Raw genomic sequence first — 17,736 nt, forward strand, 5'->3', positions numbered from 1 at the left:
GGTTTTATTCCACTATTCCAGCGTAGTTGATACAGACACTCTCAGAATTCACAGCCATTTCAGACATGACACCGAAACCTGCTCACAAAGCATGAGACTTACTTTGTCAAACAAACAGGGCTTGATACTTGGTACAAACAGCAGAATAAAACAGTCTGGATAGCAAACAGCTGCATAAGGCTGATCAAAGCAACCTGAGTGTATTTCAATACCGCAGATCAATCTTACCATTTCTGTAATGCTGCAGACAAAATATTGAAAGCATAACACTGATCTGATATCTATGCAGACACAGCATCACCCAAGACCTTATGTTTTAGTTGTAATGTTTAAGATTTGAATTGAAGAAAATGCCTTTATATAAAATACCCCCCCTCCCCCAAAACAAAGTTTCACTGCTATGGTGCTATTACATCCCCTGCTTAATTACACATCAGCTCCTACATCTTTCATATAACAGTCCATCAGCTGTCATCTCCAGGAGTTATGAAACAAGAGTATTAATTATAAAAAGACAACTCCTGTCCCCTGTTAAACACCAGCAAATTGGAAGGAACTGGAAGACCATTTCTGGAATACAAGCTGTTTTTATTCATTCTCTTCAAAGACTGTACATGAAGAAGATTTCAATTGAAATGTACAGCTTGTAATGAGAACAAACATTCTCTGGACAGCAAAACCTTTCTCCATATTTCCTTTCTCTGTTCAAGAGTCACTTATTAAGAATGCAAGTATTTTTTAAGTGTGTTACTACAGGTATTGATTATTATATGTGCATTGCTTCACTCTTACATAAAAACAAAAGCATTTGAGCACTCATAGTTAAAAATAAACATGCATAAAGCACCACAGGAGCCCTGAAATTTGATATAAAGCCACAGTAAGTTGAGAAAGAATAAAAAAGTGCAATGGGCACATCAACCTTGAAAAAGCTCTTTTAAACTGATAGTACTGTAAGGTGTCATTACCCTTTGTCAGCCAGCTACCTGACCTCATAAATCAGCTATGGCAACCAAATGAGAACACAATGTAAAATCAGCACTATGCTGACTTGTCTACTACTGACTAGCAAGTGGCTTCCCAAGGTTTTGAGGTCACATTCAAAACTACAAATTTACTGCAATCAATCATGTTAATTAAAAAAAAAAAAGCAAAACAGAATTAAAGCTTGCAAGTACCATTCTGTAGAGTTTGTGCTCGTGACTCCTTTCCCAGATTCGCATGGAATCCTCCTCCCAAAGTCGGTGTTTTGCCTGCACCTATTGAGGAAGAAAAAAACCAAAAACATGTCAAATGCAATACCTGAATTAAAACACTAGACCAAACTTAATGAGCCACTGTGCTCCGTATCTGTATAATTTACAAGATGATAGATTACAGTAAGGAGAACTCTGTCAGGTTCTTAAAGGACTTAAGATGGAGCGCGAGCCCTGTGCCACTCAGTTCCCCCTCAGGACCTCCCCAGTCTCAGCTCCAATTACAAACATTGCATTCCTTATTTGGGGCAGAAAACAAAAATCAGTGTTGTAAAATATTGCTCCAAGTAAAACAAGAAAATTTCTTAATTGTATTTTCTGTCTGAAAAATATTCAATACAGAATTTTAATAGCTGATTACTAGCACTACAGCACATAAAAACATGGTTAACATTCAATACTAAGAGTGCAGGCTACTATAGACATAACACACACTTAAAATAACTTCAGTTTAGCATCAGACGCACAGAGAGAAGCTTAGGCTACAAAATGTGCAAGTCTGGAACTGCTACGTTTACACCCTGAAAGGCTGGAGTCTAAAATAAGTCTGCCTTGTGAATTAGCACAAACTAGAGGCTGGTTTATGCATCTGTGCCAACGCTGAGACTCTGAATGCAGAGTCCTCTGGGAGTCAATGGAGCTACTCATGCAAACGAATCGTGCAGAGCAGGGAATTAAACTACTGAGGACAAAAACAGTCTCTTGTTAAAGCAGAAAGTTTTTGTTGTTGTTGTTGTTGTTTGTTTGTTTGTTTTTTTAAATAATCAGGCTTCCCCATGCAGGATGCTAGAATCGATCAGCTTAACAGTGAGACCAAAAAGCCAAACTGCAAAGATTGAAAATCAGTAATTTGTTGGTAATTGCACTTCAGTTCTGCCCTTCAGAATAGGAAACATCATCTTATTTTCTGCCATGCCTACAGTTCTCCTCAAGTTCTTGTAGCTATGGCTCCCAATGTCACACCTGTGAGCATCTCAGGGCACTGCAGCCACACACCTGGATAAGGCACCTCCAAAGTGGGCCCAGCAAAAGAGAAACTGCAGCCTCTGATTAGATTTTCCTTACTAGCCTCTGAGCAGCATGTAATAAACATCTTGATGAGAAAAAATAGAAAAGCTTATATTCTGGTACAATCTTCTGCAAGCCTTCCAAGCTGATTTCTCCATACAGCCTTTAAATTAGGTTTTCAATGCTGTTCACAACAGAAACTGACTTCACCTTTGCTTCATTAACAGAGCCTTTCAACACACAATAATCAGAAGCTCTCACATAAATGCCCCACAGCTTAAGTACTTCAACATCCTAATTAGAGAGGAAAATGTTGGGTGGTGACCTCCCTGCTGGATGCAGACACTGGCCTCCCAGCCTTGGGACTGCTGCAGGCTGCACACCTTGCTGCTCTCACAGACAGCATCTCTCCTTTCCAGGAACACTCCAAAGCAAAGGATCCGGCAAAACAGGGATTATTACCACATCACTCCGGCACTGACACAGGTTTTGGCACACAATTAATACTATTGGTTTATCTGGCAAAAATACAGATATGGCAACAACCGTTTTATGCACGTTTTCCTCAGCAACAAATCTAAATCTTCAGAAATTTTCTTTCCTAGTCTCAATTTTTTTTTCCCCTCACATCACTTTGCTATAGGATGGGCTCTCACAGGTCCTTCAGCTGGGAAAGCAGCAGCTGGCCAAAGGCACCCGTGGCAGCTGCCTCCTCCTGGCCACATCACCTCAGAACACTCACACAGTCCTCCTCCTCTTTGAATACGTAAAAATACCAAACTCCATGGACTATCGTTGTCAAAATGGCTGTACTGCACTTTTACACGTCTCTGTTACTGATGAGAAGCTAACAGTCACATGGCAGTGAATGCTATTAAAAAAAAATTAACTTACTCAGAAGCAGAAATCCAGAAAGATCATAAAAGAAGATTAAGATGAGATTTCAGCTGTTCAGATCCCTTTCATTACATACCATTTTAGGCCTGGTCTAAAAGCCTTTTCTTTCAAAGCTATAGAGTCCGCAGCAGATACTGACAGAGCATTCTGAAAGACAAGCTCTGCTATCAGAACTGACGTGTCCATTTCTCAGCTAGTTAACTGGAAACACTGTACAGCTTGAGTTAGCACTTGGCTTTGAAAAATCGACAGCAAACAAGTCTGTTGGGGACTTACCCTCTCACAACTGCCAACTAATGCTGTGAAGTCTCACCACCAGCTTTAATCTTTGCAAGGAGAATGCAAACCAAACCCATTAACACAACTGTACAGCTGGGTAATAAGAGAAACTATTAAAAAAAAAGACTAAAAAAAAAAGAAATCTGTGAAATCATCAAATTAATTTAGAGACCAAATAAAAACCCTACAGAGCCAGTCATTAAAGACGTACAAAGAAAAGGAACAGCAATCGCTAGCAATCACAACCATATTAACATTCCAGCTTAACTGAAGTTTTTACATTTCTTGACCTTTTCTGTTTTTCCTCTACAACTTCAGAAGTGAATTAAACAGGCTCTTGGTTTTTCACATTCAGCTTTCAAGACAGAAAAAAAACAAAAAAAAAAAAAACAAAAAAAAACCACCACCCCACATCCGAGAAGTATTTGGTGTCTGCAAGTACTGCCTGCCAAGTCTTCAACGTTAACACTAACATTTCCCTAAGCCAACGCAAATACCCTCCTCCGGGAGGTGGTGCCTCCCAAGGCAAACCGTCATCTACACGTTATTTTTGGAAACTAAACAACTCTCAAGCTGTGCTTCACTGAAGGCTTGCTTCCTCTTCCAGTTAGCTTTGGACACTGTGGAAGTTTTGAATTAGAACAGTGGAGTTGAAAGGGATCTACAAAGACCATCAAATCCAACCACCTACATTTTTGCCTGGACAACGGAAGGCATGGAGAGGTATTCCAGCCAGCTCAGCAGTACAGCTGCTCAGTTTTTGTGGTCCTCTCAGCAGGATACAGTGAGGCATAAGACAAGGAGAACCAAAGATGATGGACCAATGGACCACTCTGGCAGTGTTCTAAGCCAGGCTGGATAAGGCTGTGAGCAACCTGCTCCAGAGGGAGGCGTCCCTGCCTAAAGCAGGGAAATTGGAAGATCCCTAGAGGATTTTAACAGTCCCTTCCAATCCAAACCATTCTATGATATTCCTGGAAACTTGACGACGCTTGGACAAAACTCAGACAGATCCATCTCAAAACCCCACACCCACAGCAGGGGTTTGGACTAGATGATCTCAAAACATCCCTTTCAACACAAAGCATGCTACCCCCTTCATTACCGCAGCGCTGAAGCACCATGCCTACCTACTTTGCAGCCAACAGCTGCCATCCTCACATCTGCTACTCTTGCCCCATGCAGGTCAGGCCCTGGCACCTTGGCCAATTCTGTTTTGCTCTACTGACTTGCCAGCAAAGAAATACACGCCACTCAGCTTTTCTACGAAAGAAATATTCCTCAAGATGTAAAAAGAGCAAGCAAAGGTTGAATTCTGTGACAACCCTGAAAGACAAACAGATGACAGCAGAAACAGCACTGATCACATCCTCCCATATAGAGGGTGCAAAGAGCTGCTACTTGGCACCTGCAGCAAAAGGGCAATTTCCTGCGAGCCACCGAAATGCTGAGTTCCACATTCAACAGCTGGAGAAGAAACAGCACTAATCCCTGAGTTATAGATTTTGTTTCCCCTAAACGAAAGAGCTAGTGAAGACTGGGAATGAAGCAAGTGGGTCTGAAGTATGCCTGCTATTTGCCAAGATCAGGGTTATGAAAATTCTTCCCTGCAAAAATTAAAACTGAAGAACTTCAGCCCTTTCTTATGCACATGACAGGAGAAAAAGCTTCTGTCTGAAAGCCACGTACTTACAGACCCAACATAAAATCTGTACACAATGCAGACTGCATCACACCAGTTGTTTGATAGCCTGGGTCGGCTCAGTAGTCCAACATAAAAAATTAATCAGCTTCCCATTAAAGTTAACAGTAAAAATCAAAAGGAGAGTAGGTCAATGTTCCATCACATCTCATGCCCACAACAGCAAAATGATGTAATTAAAGTCTTCTGAACACACATAGCTGCTGTGACTGAAAGATGTGTTTTCTCAGCCATTGTTACAGGGAAGCTCACAGGCCTGCATATATGCTCCACATCTGCTGAAACGCTACTGCTGAATACAAACATAAAGACAAACTTTTAATCTAGTGCATCATAGCTAGTTATCTCTGTGCTTATTTCATAACTACCATCCCAAGGGATAAATGCAGTGTTGCATCCACCACACCCAAATTTAAGGCTGCACAAGTCTATGAAAGATGGTCTGTATCCAAGTTACGTGCAAGATGGAGCATTTACACGACCGACAGCAGTATAATCTGCAGCACTCCAAGCAACTGCTTGTTGCCACCACAAGGACAGCATGTAAAAGACTCAGCACTGGGGGGAAAAAAAAAGAAAACCACAACCCTATACACTTAGCTGTGATGCAAGATTGCCACCTTGAGGATTTCAGAAGAGAAGCAAGAAGTCAACAGCTCATCTCTCTGAAATGTAATTATTTTCTGCATGAAGAAGATGCATTTCCCCTCTTCCTTCCCAACTCAAGATGATTATTAATTAGTTTTGTAATCAGGAAAGTGAAAACCTGTGTACCTGCTTCAGTTTGTTCCACTCTTCTGAACTTCCCCAAAAGGTCTGAAAAGTCCAGTAAACTCATATTTTCTTCTGTTTTGCTAATTATATTGTGACCACTCATGGTTTACATCATCTCTAGGAATCTGGACTGCAACTAAGTGGAATTCTGCTGATACTTTTATTTTCAGATCCCAGTGATTTATTTTAAGCATATGTATTACTGTTGGAATCCACTTTAGGATTCAAGGCTGCACTGTAACTAACATTTTATGTCAGGCTGTCAATATACCCCGCATAAGAACTCAATAACAACTAATAATTTAAAACAAAACACCTATTCCCACCACCTCGGAAATATTGAAAAATGCATAACAGTCCTCTATTGTCAACTCAACAGACAAAAAACACAATCTGATACTAATATAGAGACCATCCTCTTTGTCAACTGCCTCACTGCATTAGTCCTTCCTATCAAATTCTAGAGGAAAGAACATACAGAAAGTGAATACTTAATAAGCTCAGCTTCAGTTTTAGGAAAGCATTCTCTTCCCTGTATGTAGCCCCTCTTCTTTCCAGCTGGCTGACCACAGCTTTCCATTGTTCAACACACTTCACATCCACAAACCCCCAGAGAACCAAATACTTTGATCAAGTCAAACTGCAGGCAAGCTCTGCACTTGAGGTCCATGTAACAGTCCTAGATGTAAAGACAAAGAAGCAGTATATGCAGAATCTTACAGTAAGCTTCTATATGCACAACTGAAAAATGGAACATACCACAGCTATACAAATGTGTAAACTATGTTAAATTTGTCAAGGGACTGGAGAGTATGAGTACATGTCCAGAGTTCAGAGCAGTGCACACGGGTCTCCGCAGTAAGATGATTACATTCACGTGAAAAAAAGTCAGCAGGAAGAAACTTTTCCTTGACATTCTAATATTGGTAAAAGCCTACTTACAAGCACTGTGGAACCTCCTGTGCTAGAAGTTCTAACAAAGTTGTGGGGATGCCCCATTGCCCCCACCCCAGGAGATGCTCAAGTTTAGTCTGGACGGGGCTCTGAGCACCTGATGGAGCTGTATGTGTACCTCATCATTGCAGGGGGTTGGACAGATAGCTTTTAAAGGTCCCTTCCAACTCAAACAATTCTCTGATTCTATGAACAGACATAGAATTGTGAACTACTGTGTTCAGCACTAGCAGTTCAGAATTGTCATTTCACCTTACGAGCAAAAGTACACAAGTAACCTCCCACAAGTGATATTTCTTCCCATCAGCCTCCACTTGCTATCTTACAGTTTCATGTACAGTTGGAGATAGAGAATCTTACGTATGGATGCTGCACAAGAGCCATGAGCTTCATTTGATCCTGACTCAACTCTGAAGTTGGACTAATGCTGCCAATACTCCTTGCAGACTTCCATTTCTACCAGTGCCTTTACAATTGTCACTATCCTAAAACTTTCCAGCTTAGTCATTATTACATAAGAATGGTTAAAAGACTTGAATTCACACTAGTTATTGCACACCTCAAATAACAAATACATTCTTTATTTTATCATGTATTCTTAATCAAAAGCCACCAACACAAACAGAAATTTCAAGTAATCAACACTAAAACTGTAAGCCTGGTTCAAGACAGTCACACATCTCCAACACCAAATGCAGGTCAAATCCTGTGGGGCACAAGCCCCATTTCAGCAGCCAGCCTACAGTCACCTCATAATCATCCTAGTGAGGCTCCCCATGGAATTAATTCAAGGATAAAATATCCTGTAGGTCTTATCTGGAGTTAGAAAGTGCCCCTAGTTCCACCAGTTTGTTGTTTCCACCCCCTTATCTTTTCCACCCCACGGTTGTCACCAAAATGACCGTGACTAAATGGACGTACGATTTCATTTTCTGCTGCTACGAGCTAGCAAACTTGGAAATAGAAGGTCAAGACAAAAACATTCAAAAACCCACCACCTCCATTATAAGCCAGGGACCTTTTTAGAGCAGCAATTAATGAGGGTGGTGAGACACTGGAACAGGCTGCCCAGAGAGGCTGTGGATGCCCCCTCCCTGGAAGCATTCAAGGCCAGGCTGTAAGGGGCTTTGAGCAACCTGGTCTAATGAAGGCATCTCTGCCTATAGCAGGGGGGTGAAACTGGATGATCTTAAAGGTCCCTTCCAACCAAACCATTCTGTGATTAATATCTGAGCAACAGCCCCTTCTTCGCGTAACTCCACAGTAACCTTCTTGACTAAGCCTAATGTGAAATGAACAACATAAATGCAAGACCTTCACCTTGGCACAAACAACTGTAGAAGTTTGAAAACTATGAGGTTTCTTCAGCTTTGTAGAAGTAGGCAGGTGGTTAGAGAAGCCAATGCTAAGAACTAGTTAAAAGCTTATGGGAAATAACGATAATTTTTACACGGATTTTATAAGAGGCTACGGAGCCCTGGTACAAGGCATCGAGCCGCTCTATATGACCAGGGATGAACTGAAGCCAGACAGGACACTGGGCTGTGGCTGAGGGTCAGCATCAGACTCAGTGAGGTGAACCAAGGTCAAACACAGCCCAAGGAAGGCCAAACCGAGCCTGAGGGACCAGCTGAGACCAGGCCAGGACAGCAGCCTGCAGGGGCTTGGTGGGGCCATGGCTGGGTCCAGCTGCAGGGAGCTGGGGATCAGCCTGGCTGAGGCCCCACTGTGACAGGGGCTGACTGCCCCCTGGACCTGAACTGGGCTCCTGGGCCTGTCCAGGCAGGGTAGGACAGCCCAGGCAGACACTAGTCTGAGCCCTGGAAGGAGACAGCTCTCACTGCACACACAGATCCGTGTCATTTCCAAAAGGCAGATTTTCAGACTGCCTTATGGTTTGCAAGAAGCTTATCAGATGCTATTTCTTTCAGATAATTATTGAGCATTTAAAGACTTTTCCTGGAAGAAAAGAACCTGAGCTTCCCCAGACGTGAGATCTTCTGGGGTCACAAGGTCAGCATGCCTCAGAGAACCATTTTTCTGGGCTATATTTTCTTGGTTATGTCTTCCAGCTTGCCACTGCATTGCTCGCACAGCTCCCTCAAATAGGGCTGTTTCCATCTCCTTTGATTAGCATCAGATTGAAGCCCTAGATTTCCACTTTCTCATCTTTAGAGAAAAACTTCCTGGAGAGATCTGGATGATTAAAATCCGCATCAAGTTGAGCCTTCCTCCCCTTATTCTCTTCACTTTTGTACTTATTTTGCTGCAAGCTCTGGCAAAGTTATTTGTGAAAACTGTTTTCTCCCAACAAGTACCACAAGGCCGGTGCATTACTACCCAGATGTGGTAAAAGAGTGATTAGGCGATGTGCTGCCTTCAAACAGTGCACAACAATCTGGCCTTCTCAAAAACAGCGGCCAAATATCTTTGCCACCACAGAAGGGCTCAGTAGAGTTCCTTTTTCCTGTACACAGATACGGGATAACTAAGTGATAGAAATACAGCTTATTCTCAGATACTATAGTGCTGGATTTTACTGCTGGAATTCAAAAACCATGACCAGAAGAAATCTGTTAGGAGCTTGGGTACAAAATAAAAACATCACATTAATTTCTGTTAAGAAAGTGGGGAATTTCAATTCAAACACTTTACAAATCTGGTACAAAGACACAGAACAATATTTTGGAATATTTTTGTGAGAGTCTGAACCAGCTCTCAAGTCTAAAGTAGATGTTTAACAAAATTTGATTTGTGTAGTAGGAAAAGTATACGGCTCAAACACTTTGTGTGCAAATAACAGCTTCTTGGAGCTGAAAAGTGCATGACAACTCTCTCCCACGAGTATCTGCTGACTCTTGAAAAGTGTAATCAAGTTCAAGAACAACACACTCATGAATGGCCTTCAAAAGTTTCAAGAGAATAACATATCCAGGATTGAGGGCTGATGCTTACCTCACTGCAACAGAATTTAAAAGTGCAGATAGCTGGAACACATGGGGCTCATCAAATGCTTCACAAGCATGTGTTCTCTGAAGATTTTCCTACCAGAAGATGACAGACACACACTGTCCCTCTTTCTAGAGCATGAAGAGGGTGTCCCTTCCCTACTGAAAGAATTCACCTGCCCATCTCCCAGCAAGTTCTTCACAAGACATTGCCAATACCATAGCAATGAAGGGGCACGATCTTGAAGAGAGTGTTATTACATTGCAACAGACAGATCATGCCCATCTACAAAGGGTGTCTCATCAGCACTGTCACAGTCCATCTCCCTCTATGTAATGATATAAACCACATCATATTTTGTACAGCCAAGCTGCTGTTAGGGTAAGATTTCATGGTCATTTTACAAAGTACTGCACGTGCAATTTGGTAACCACTACACTAAATAAACCTTTGTTTTGCAGTCTGATTTCTGGACACCTGGTCACAGACTTTCTCCTACTTGCAAGTATTTCTATTAGTGACTTCCCAGAAGAAAATCAGAAGGCTTAGTTAATCATTTTCAAAAGAGAACATGCCTATCTAACATCAACATCAGAGAAGTAGCGTTCATCATTTAGCAGACGTCAAGCTGAAAGAAACCATGATACTTTGGAACACCTATCTTTGTACTGCAAAACCTCTGGACACCACACCCTTGGACAAGCTTTAAAAGAATGGTGGAAACACTCAAAAGTATCTTTGCAAAGCTCAGAAGGAACACCACCTCCCTCAGAACAGCTGTGCCAGCTCAGGCCAAAGGCCTATCTAGTTCAGTAGCTTACCTCTGAACGGTAATGACCACTGATGTACGTGTCTGCAAGACAGCACAAAACCTAAGTGCAAACTGTTGTGATATATCGTGTGTAATCATCCAGATCCTACAGATCCAACGCTGAGGGACTGCAAAATTCATAAACAGCATCTCTAATAGTGGCCATGGCTCATTTCTATTCTGTTTGTTCAACACTTTGAATCCATGTAAAACTTCTAACGTCTACAACTTCAGATTCACAATTTAATGAAAGGAAAAAAACCACCTGAAACCATTCTTGATGCTTCTGAACCTCCTACTTGCTACCTTCAAAACAAACCATCCGGTAGCTTCCTTAGTGCTGCCTAGCTTACGCAACACCAAACAACTGCTCACTGTGGCCACAACATTGTACGGTATTCACAGATCTCTACCATATTCCATTCAATTACCTCTTTTCCAGTCTGAAGAGGCAGAATCTGTTCAGTCATTTCTCACCAAAGAGCTCTTCAAGAAACCCTCCTCTTGATCACCTCATCTCCCTCTCAATCATTTCTAGCTCTATTATACTTTTTTTTTTTTCCTGTTTACGGAGAAAACTACAACTCTCAATCACACGTGCTTCCCAGAGTAGCTACCCTACTACCCAGACTAATGGCAACCTTATACCATACTGCCTTTACTAGCCCAAATAATTTAGCATTGCCAGCCCATCTCATTAACACTCCATTCAGTTGCAAAAGGAAGTCCTCATCATCTCGCTTCTCCAAATACTGGTTTCTTTAGAAAGCTCCAAAAAGATCTGAAAAGCATGAATTTACTTTGCCAAAAAGCATTCTTTCCATGTAATTACCTGTACATCCACCTATTTCATCCTTCACTGCTACTGTCCTTTTCTCCAACTGAAGGCATTTTCCCAAACTTCTCCGCAGTAGCTATGCAAGATCTCTCAAATCCCAGCACACCACTGCTCTGCTGTTAAAATTCTCCCAACAACAGAAAGCACAGACTCACAGACCCACACTTAGAAAGCACTGGCTGTACCAATCCTCTGTGAAAGGCATCAGCATTGAGGTTGTAGCTTCCTGTGCTAGGCACACCAATATCTAAACTTAACACTGCCTGTGCAAATGTAATGGTGATCCCACACCTAAACCTTCCAGGCCAAAAGAAGGGATTTCCCATACACTGTGCTGAAGCAGCCAGCCTTACAATCAAGGTGTGATGTAGGCAGGTGATTTTGCATTAATATAGAGAAGCACAAGACTCTTCCCTCCCCCAGCAATCAAATGCAAGATTCTGAATACTCAACCTGCAGCTTCACAAAATAAAAGGTTTTGTGAGATGTACCAAAGAGAAGGAACAGTACCTCAGTGCTTTCCATACCCAGCTGGTTTTTTTTTTTGCTTGTTTGTTTGTTTGTTTTGGAAGAATTAAGAATAAATAATGAATAAAGACATCTACTTGTGTGCTAGTCTATGTAGAATAGCTATAGAATCTCTCACAGAGCGCAGAAAGGTTTGGGAATCTCACAAAATTTGCTGAACAACCAGGAAATCCAAACTCCTCAGCCTTTAAGAGCCCCACTCAACTCCCAGCACCTCACCAGAGAACCTGACATTCCTCACACCTTGTTAAACATGGGCAATGGTCTTCAAGTCACCCATGCCTCCTAACCAGCTGCCAGGGGCTCAAAACCAGCAGCCTGGCATCTCTGACACCACAACACTGCACAGTAGAGCTGTCTCCCTGGACTGCAGCTTGATCCTCCCAAGTAGATGTAGCCCAACGCATTTCATACACAGGGGATTCTTCAGAGCCACAGAGCTAAAAAGCCTACAAGGACGACAGGAGGTGTTTAAAAACCAGGAACTTTGATAGAAACCTGATTATGTAATCAGAATAATCACTGAAAGCTACAGCTTACCAGAAATTGTTGCTTTATGACAGAAAATGTGTATTTGAGGCAAAGAAATATACACGCCACTGGATATTACTCCGATGAGGCAACACAGAGAGGGATGAATTCTGTTTTGCTTATACAGGAAAGGAATTTTTCTACCCATTCCCAAGGACTTAAATCAGCATCATACTGACACAACATACAAGCATACATCACAAAGACACTGTTAGTACAGTTCAAATACATCTTTTCAGATTAGTGTGTATTCCTCAATTTAAAATCAGCTGAAAAAAAGATTATTCACAGCAGAAGTATCTGTCTTGGAACATAAGAATTTTATTAGTATGTACGACCCTCAGCCAAACTCCCTTACAATATTTACTGCATAAAATAGGGCCCTTCTCTTGCATTAACTTTGCCAATCCACAAACAGCATTGTTCTCAGAGTTGTGTTCTTCACCAAAATGCAATCATTAACGCACACAGCGACCTGTTATCAGCACACAGTGAAGCTCCTGCCATCACCTCTTGTGCCAGCCACATAAAGCACCATAAGCATGCTAGAATGTGCTTCAGTCAGGTTTCCACTTTTACATGCCCACCTATCCTCACAGTGCTCATCTGTCTTCATGGGTAACAAAATTCCTTCAGTGTCATATAATAGATAACTACCTGTACAATACCAAGGAATCACACACTATCTATTCAAAAGGAGCAGCCAGCTACAGCATCCCACAATTTGCACAGAAGGGAAAAAGTCTCTTGAAGAAACTATTAGGAAACCATTGTACAATTCAGCCAGGGGAAAGAAAGAGACTCAGTATGGTGCAGATCTCTATTTTCTTCTTGATATTTTTTACAGCTCCCAAAATGAGCTCAAGCTTGCATGCCATCTGTCCTGCATAATTTTGGGTGGGAGGCAAAAAGCTGTACCAGCCCTTAAAATGTAGTCTCCACATCTCTACAGGAAAAAGTGAAGGATGCAAGACTGACTGATAAGCTTAAAAGCGAAATACAGCGTCAGTGCCCTGCGATGGAAGATGGCAACAGCACCAGGCAACATTTAGAGAAACCCTCACCTGCAATCCCTCTGGTTCCAACGTGCTGTGCTGCCCTTCCCACCACCATTCTCTCCTTCCTCAAACCCATTTCACAGAATCACAGGATGGCCAGGGTTGGAAGGGACCTCAAGGCTCATGAGTCTCCAAGCCCCCTGCCACATGCAGGGCCACCAGCCTCCCCATTAAATACCAGACCAGGCTGCCCAGGGCCCCATCCAACCTGGCCTCGAACACCTCCAGGGTTGGGGCACCCAGGGGAAGGTCACATCTAACCAATGTGGTGTCCTTCACATAGCAACATCCCTATGTACCCAGCCCTTCCACACTGCACTTTCTTAGACATTAGAAAAAGGCTGAACATTAAGAAAAACTTCTGCATAATAGTGGTGAGGCACTGGAGCAGGCTGTCCCGGGAGGCATCCAAGAAACACACGGTTGCAATACTGAGGGACAGGGAGTAGCGGGCAATAGGTGGACAGCTGGGCCAACCTTAACGATTCTACGACTCTCACACAGCTCCGATCCTCGTGCGCCTACACCTGCCACACGCGGAGCATCCCTCCCACCTCTCACATATACCTTTCCTCCATTCATCCCATCGCAAACCACACCTTCCCCCGTGCCGACCCTGCCCACCTCACGCTGCGCCCATCTCCCATCTCCGCCGTACCGCCGCTATCCCGTCCTTACCTCCCACACCGACCCCGCACCCCGCCCCACTCCACGCGCAGCCCCTCGCCCCGCCGCTCACCGTCCAACGACACGAACTGCCCCACCGCAGAGGAACCGCCGCCGCTGTTCTCCACGAACTGCACCTCGGACACGATGATGTTGTCTTCCAGCACCGAGCCGCAGCCCGTGCACACCGCATCCCCACGCGCCGCGTCTACCTCGATCTCCGAGCAGCCGCACGCGGCGCACACCCGCCCGCCCGGCATTGCGCCCCGCAGTCCCGGCCGCGGCCCGCCCGCCTCCCAATGCCGCCGCCCGGCACAGCACGGCCCGGCCTCGGCGCAGGCCTCGCTCGCCGGGACCGGCACGGGGAGGAGCGCGGCGGCGGCCGGCCCTAACAGCTCTCGCGAGACTTGGCCGCGCCCTCCCTTTCCGCGCGCCGGTCCTCCCTGATAGCGGGGCGGGCGGAGGCTTCGCTGCTCGCGGCGCAGGGAAAGCGGAGAGCGCTCTGTAGGTGCTTTTAAGGAAACAGCTGTGGGTCCCGCTTACCAAAAAGACCCTTGTAATGTTCTGCCGCTGGGGGCAAACATTTAGAAGCGCAAGGCAGTGCACGTAGCTGTCAGTGCTCTGCAGTCAGCGTGAAGGATGGGGAAGCAGTCAGTCTCATGCTTAAGTCAGGCCCTCAGGACTTGCTGAGGCTTCCCTCGTTCTACCACAAGCTTCTTACCTGACCTTATGTAAGCTGTTAATAAATTCGCACTGTGGTTTCTGTACAATAAAACAAGAGCGATGACACCTTTGTACCAATCTCTGTTCGCCCTCCCAGCTGAGGTAGTTTGATTTGGGGGGAAAGGAGTTCATGGCTAAGAAAGGAACTTGCACCCAGTGAGCAGTGTGGCTTTTTTTGACGTGTAATAAAGTCTGTAGTGATGACAGAATCACAGAAATGCACAAGTTGGAAGGAACCTCTGGAGATCTCCCAGCCCAGCCCCTGCTGAAGCAGTTCACAGAATCGTAGGGGTTGGAAAGGACCTCCAGAGATCATCAAGTCCAACCCCCTGCCAAAGCAGGTTCCCTACAGCAGGTCGCACAGGTCGGCATCCTGGCAGGTCTTGAACATCTCCAGAGAAGGAGACTCCACCACCTCCCTGGGCAGCCTGTTCCAGTGCTCCGTCACCTCACTGTAAAGAAGTTCTTGTGCAGAACTTCCTATGCTGCAGTTTCTGGCCTTTTCCCCTTGTCCTGTCTCCACACACTGCTGAAAAGAATCTGGCCTCGCCAGTCTGCCCCCCACACCTTAGATATTTATTATTTATTTAACCCTGGATCAGGTTCACAGGATCAAGGCTAAACAGACCCAGTTCACTTAGCCTTTCTTCTTAGGGAGATGCTCCAGGCCCTTCACCATATTTATGGCCCAAAGTTGCCGACAGCAGGTTGCACAGGAAATATCTGGGTGGGTTTTGAATATCTGCAGAGAAGGGCACTGTGCCACCAGCGCTCTGTAACCTTCATAGTAAAGCAGTTCTTTCTCATGTTCACATGGAACTTCCTGTGTCCCAGTTTGTGCCTACTGCTCCTTGTCCTGTTACTGGTCACCACTGAAAGGAGCCTGGCCCCATCCAACTTGGCTCCCATCTTGCAGATATTTATAAACAATGATGAGATCCCCTCTCAGTCTCTCCTGCAGGCTGAACAGACCCATATCTCTCAGCCTTTCCTCAGAAGGGAGATGCTCCACGCACTAATCACCTCTGTAGCCCACTCGTATTTCAAAAGTATGTTTCTGCAATGCTTTAACTATTACTAATTCATTATTCACATCCAATTCAATCATTTTATAGTAACAATAAACAGAAACGTTACAGAACATAATTAATCTGTTTCAGTAAAGCCCTTTGAGTTTCGTCTTACTGAGACACCAAGGTATTAAAGCCTAGTGCATTGTAACTTGTGGCTGTTAATTCTAGAAACAGCTGAACTGTATTTTGATCCAAGAAAATGACTGCTCATTTTAGTACTCAACCGGGGTGGCACTCTGCAGACTGAAGCTGAGCCAAATAGATATACGTAACACTACAATAGAACAATAAAAGCTAGGTGACAAAGTCTCTGGCTACAGTAAATGAGAATGAGACCAAATGCAACAGCCATGAATACAGAAATGAACAAAAACAAACAAACAAACAACACTGCTTACCTTTAGAAAGCCTCAGATAGACAGAGATCTCCAGCAAGAGATGCCTTTGCCTCCACTGCCAACATGAAATGAGGTCTGGGAAAAGGTGGATCCTGGCTCCACCCTTTCCAGTCACTCAGGTACACTGCTTCGCTGCTTGCACCTGAGCTCCCCTGGGTTGGCCCTGCCTTCCACCAGGTGCTCAATCACTGTTTCAAGCTGCGACTTAGCATTTCTACTACAGATATTGCAGTAGGGTACAGACTTTCACTGTTGGCATTTGAATACAGAAGCCCACTAGTGCATAAGCATTTGATCTTCTTACAAACTCACTACTGTCAGTATGTCTTCCCCAAATGGCTCAGATGTAGCCATATATCTACAGGCCATATACAGATCTCTATGAACTGCTCATACACATGGTACAAAATTACTTACAGCAGCACATTTAGACACACAGTATGGCACATACTAAAGCTGTTTGTGCCACCCAGGAAGCTAAGCATCTCTTAGGTGTGAGCTTTTGTCATATGCCTGGAGCTTTGCGGATTCTGGGCTTTAGCAAAAGGAAAGCAGCAATATCATCACAGAGACTGTACTGCTATAGACACAGTTTGGCTTTCCTCTTCCTGGACTTATTCTTCCGTTCTGAGATCGATTTGTGAAAATAGGAACTTTAGGTTTCTGAAGATTCTTCTTTTGGAGTTTCCTTACTGAAGCTGCTCCTGCTGTTCGTGATGCCATGACTCCAAGTGTGAGCTCACAAAATTATAGCTCATTTCAGTAATGTCAGAGGAAAATGATATCCCCAATACCAAATATTTTTTTATTGTTTATAGGAGAAGGAAAAAAGAATTAAATATTTTTCTCCCTCAGAAAAGCCTCCAGAATGTCACAATATTTTAAGTAAAAACTGCTGATTTACATTAGGTCATTTGTCATAGAGAGTCTCTGACAGGCATAAACAGAAGAAATCCTGCAACAGTTATGAAATACCTTTCCATCAAAAGGTTCCTTCTTATCTCAGATGGAAGTTAATGTGGCCTTCATTCATTATTTAAATTTTCATCCTCATCCCAAAATTATTGGTGATTTGATTGCTGACGTTATCAGACTTTTCTGGGAGACCCAGATAAGTTTGGAGTTTTCCATTCTCAATATGAGCAGCAGAGGGCTCTAGTGAGAGCATTGCATAGCTGCAGAGCAAAAAAAAAGAAAATCTCATCCCACGTAATAGTGAATAAGGACACGAGTTTTAATCTTTGTCTTCTCATAAGGTGAGGTTAGTGCTGGTGAAAGATGATGTGCTCCC

At 43.7% G+C, this 17,736-nt stretch overlaps 1 protein-coding gene across 2 annotated transcripts in view; it reads right to left on the minus strand.

Moving 5' to 3' along the window:
- The window catches only part of BRF1 (BRF1 RNA polymerase III transcription initiation factor subunit), a 165,864-nt gene extending 149,329 nt beyond the window's left edge, over positions 1-16,535 (minus strand). The window contains exons 1-2 of one of the 2 annotated variants that reach the window (XM_052696023.1): positions 16,446-16,535; positions 1,179-1,259 (exon numbers count right to left, since the gene is read on the minus strand). The gene's annotated coding sequence lies outside the window, so the exon portion shown is untranslated. Of the gene's footprint in view, positions 1-1,178; positions 1,260-14,324; positions 14,505-16,445 lie in introns of those variants that run through there. The other variant, XM_052696021.1, reaches the window with a different exon arrangement.
- Between the last annotated feature and the right edge of the window lie 1,201 nt (positions 16,536-17,736).

This window comes from Tympanuchus pallidicinctus, unplaced genomic scaffold (genome assembly GCF_026119805.1).
Source record: "Tympanuchus pallidicinctus isolate F22 unplaced genomic scaffold, pur_lepc_1.0 scaffold3, whole genome shotgun sequence".
Taxonomy (NCBI): domain Eukaryota; kingdom Metazoa; phylum Chordata; class Aves; order Galliformes; family Phasianidae; genus Tympanuchus; species Tympanuchus pallidicinctus.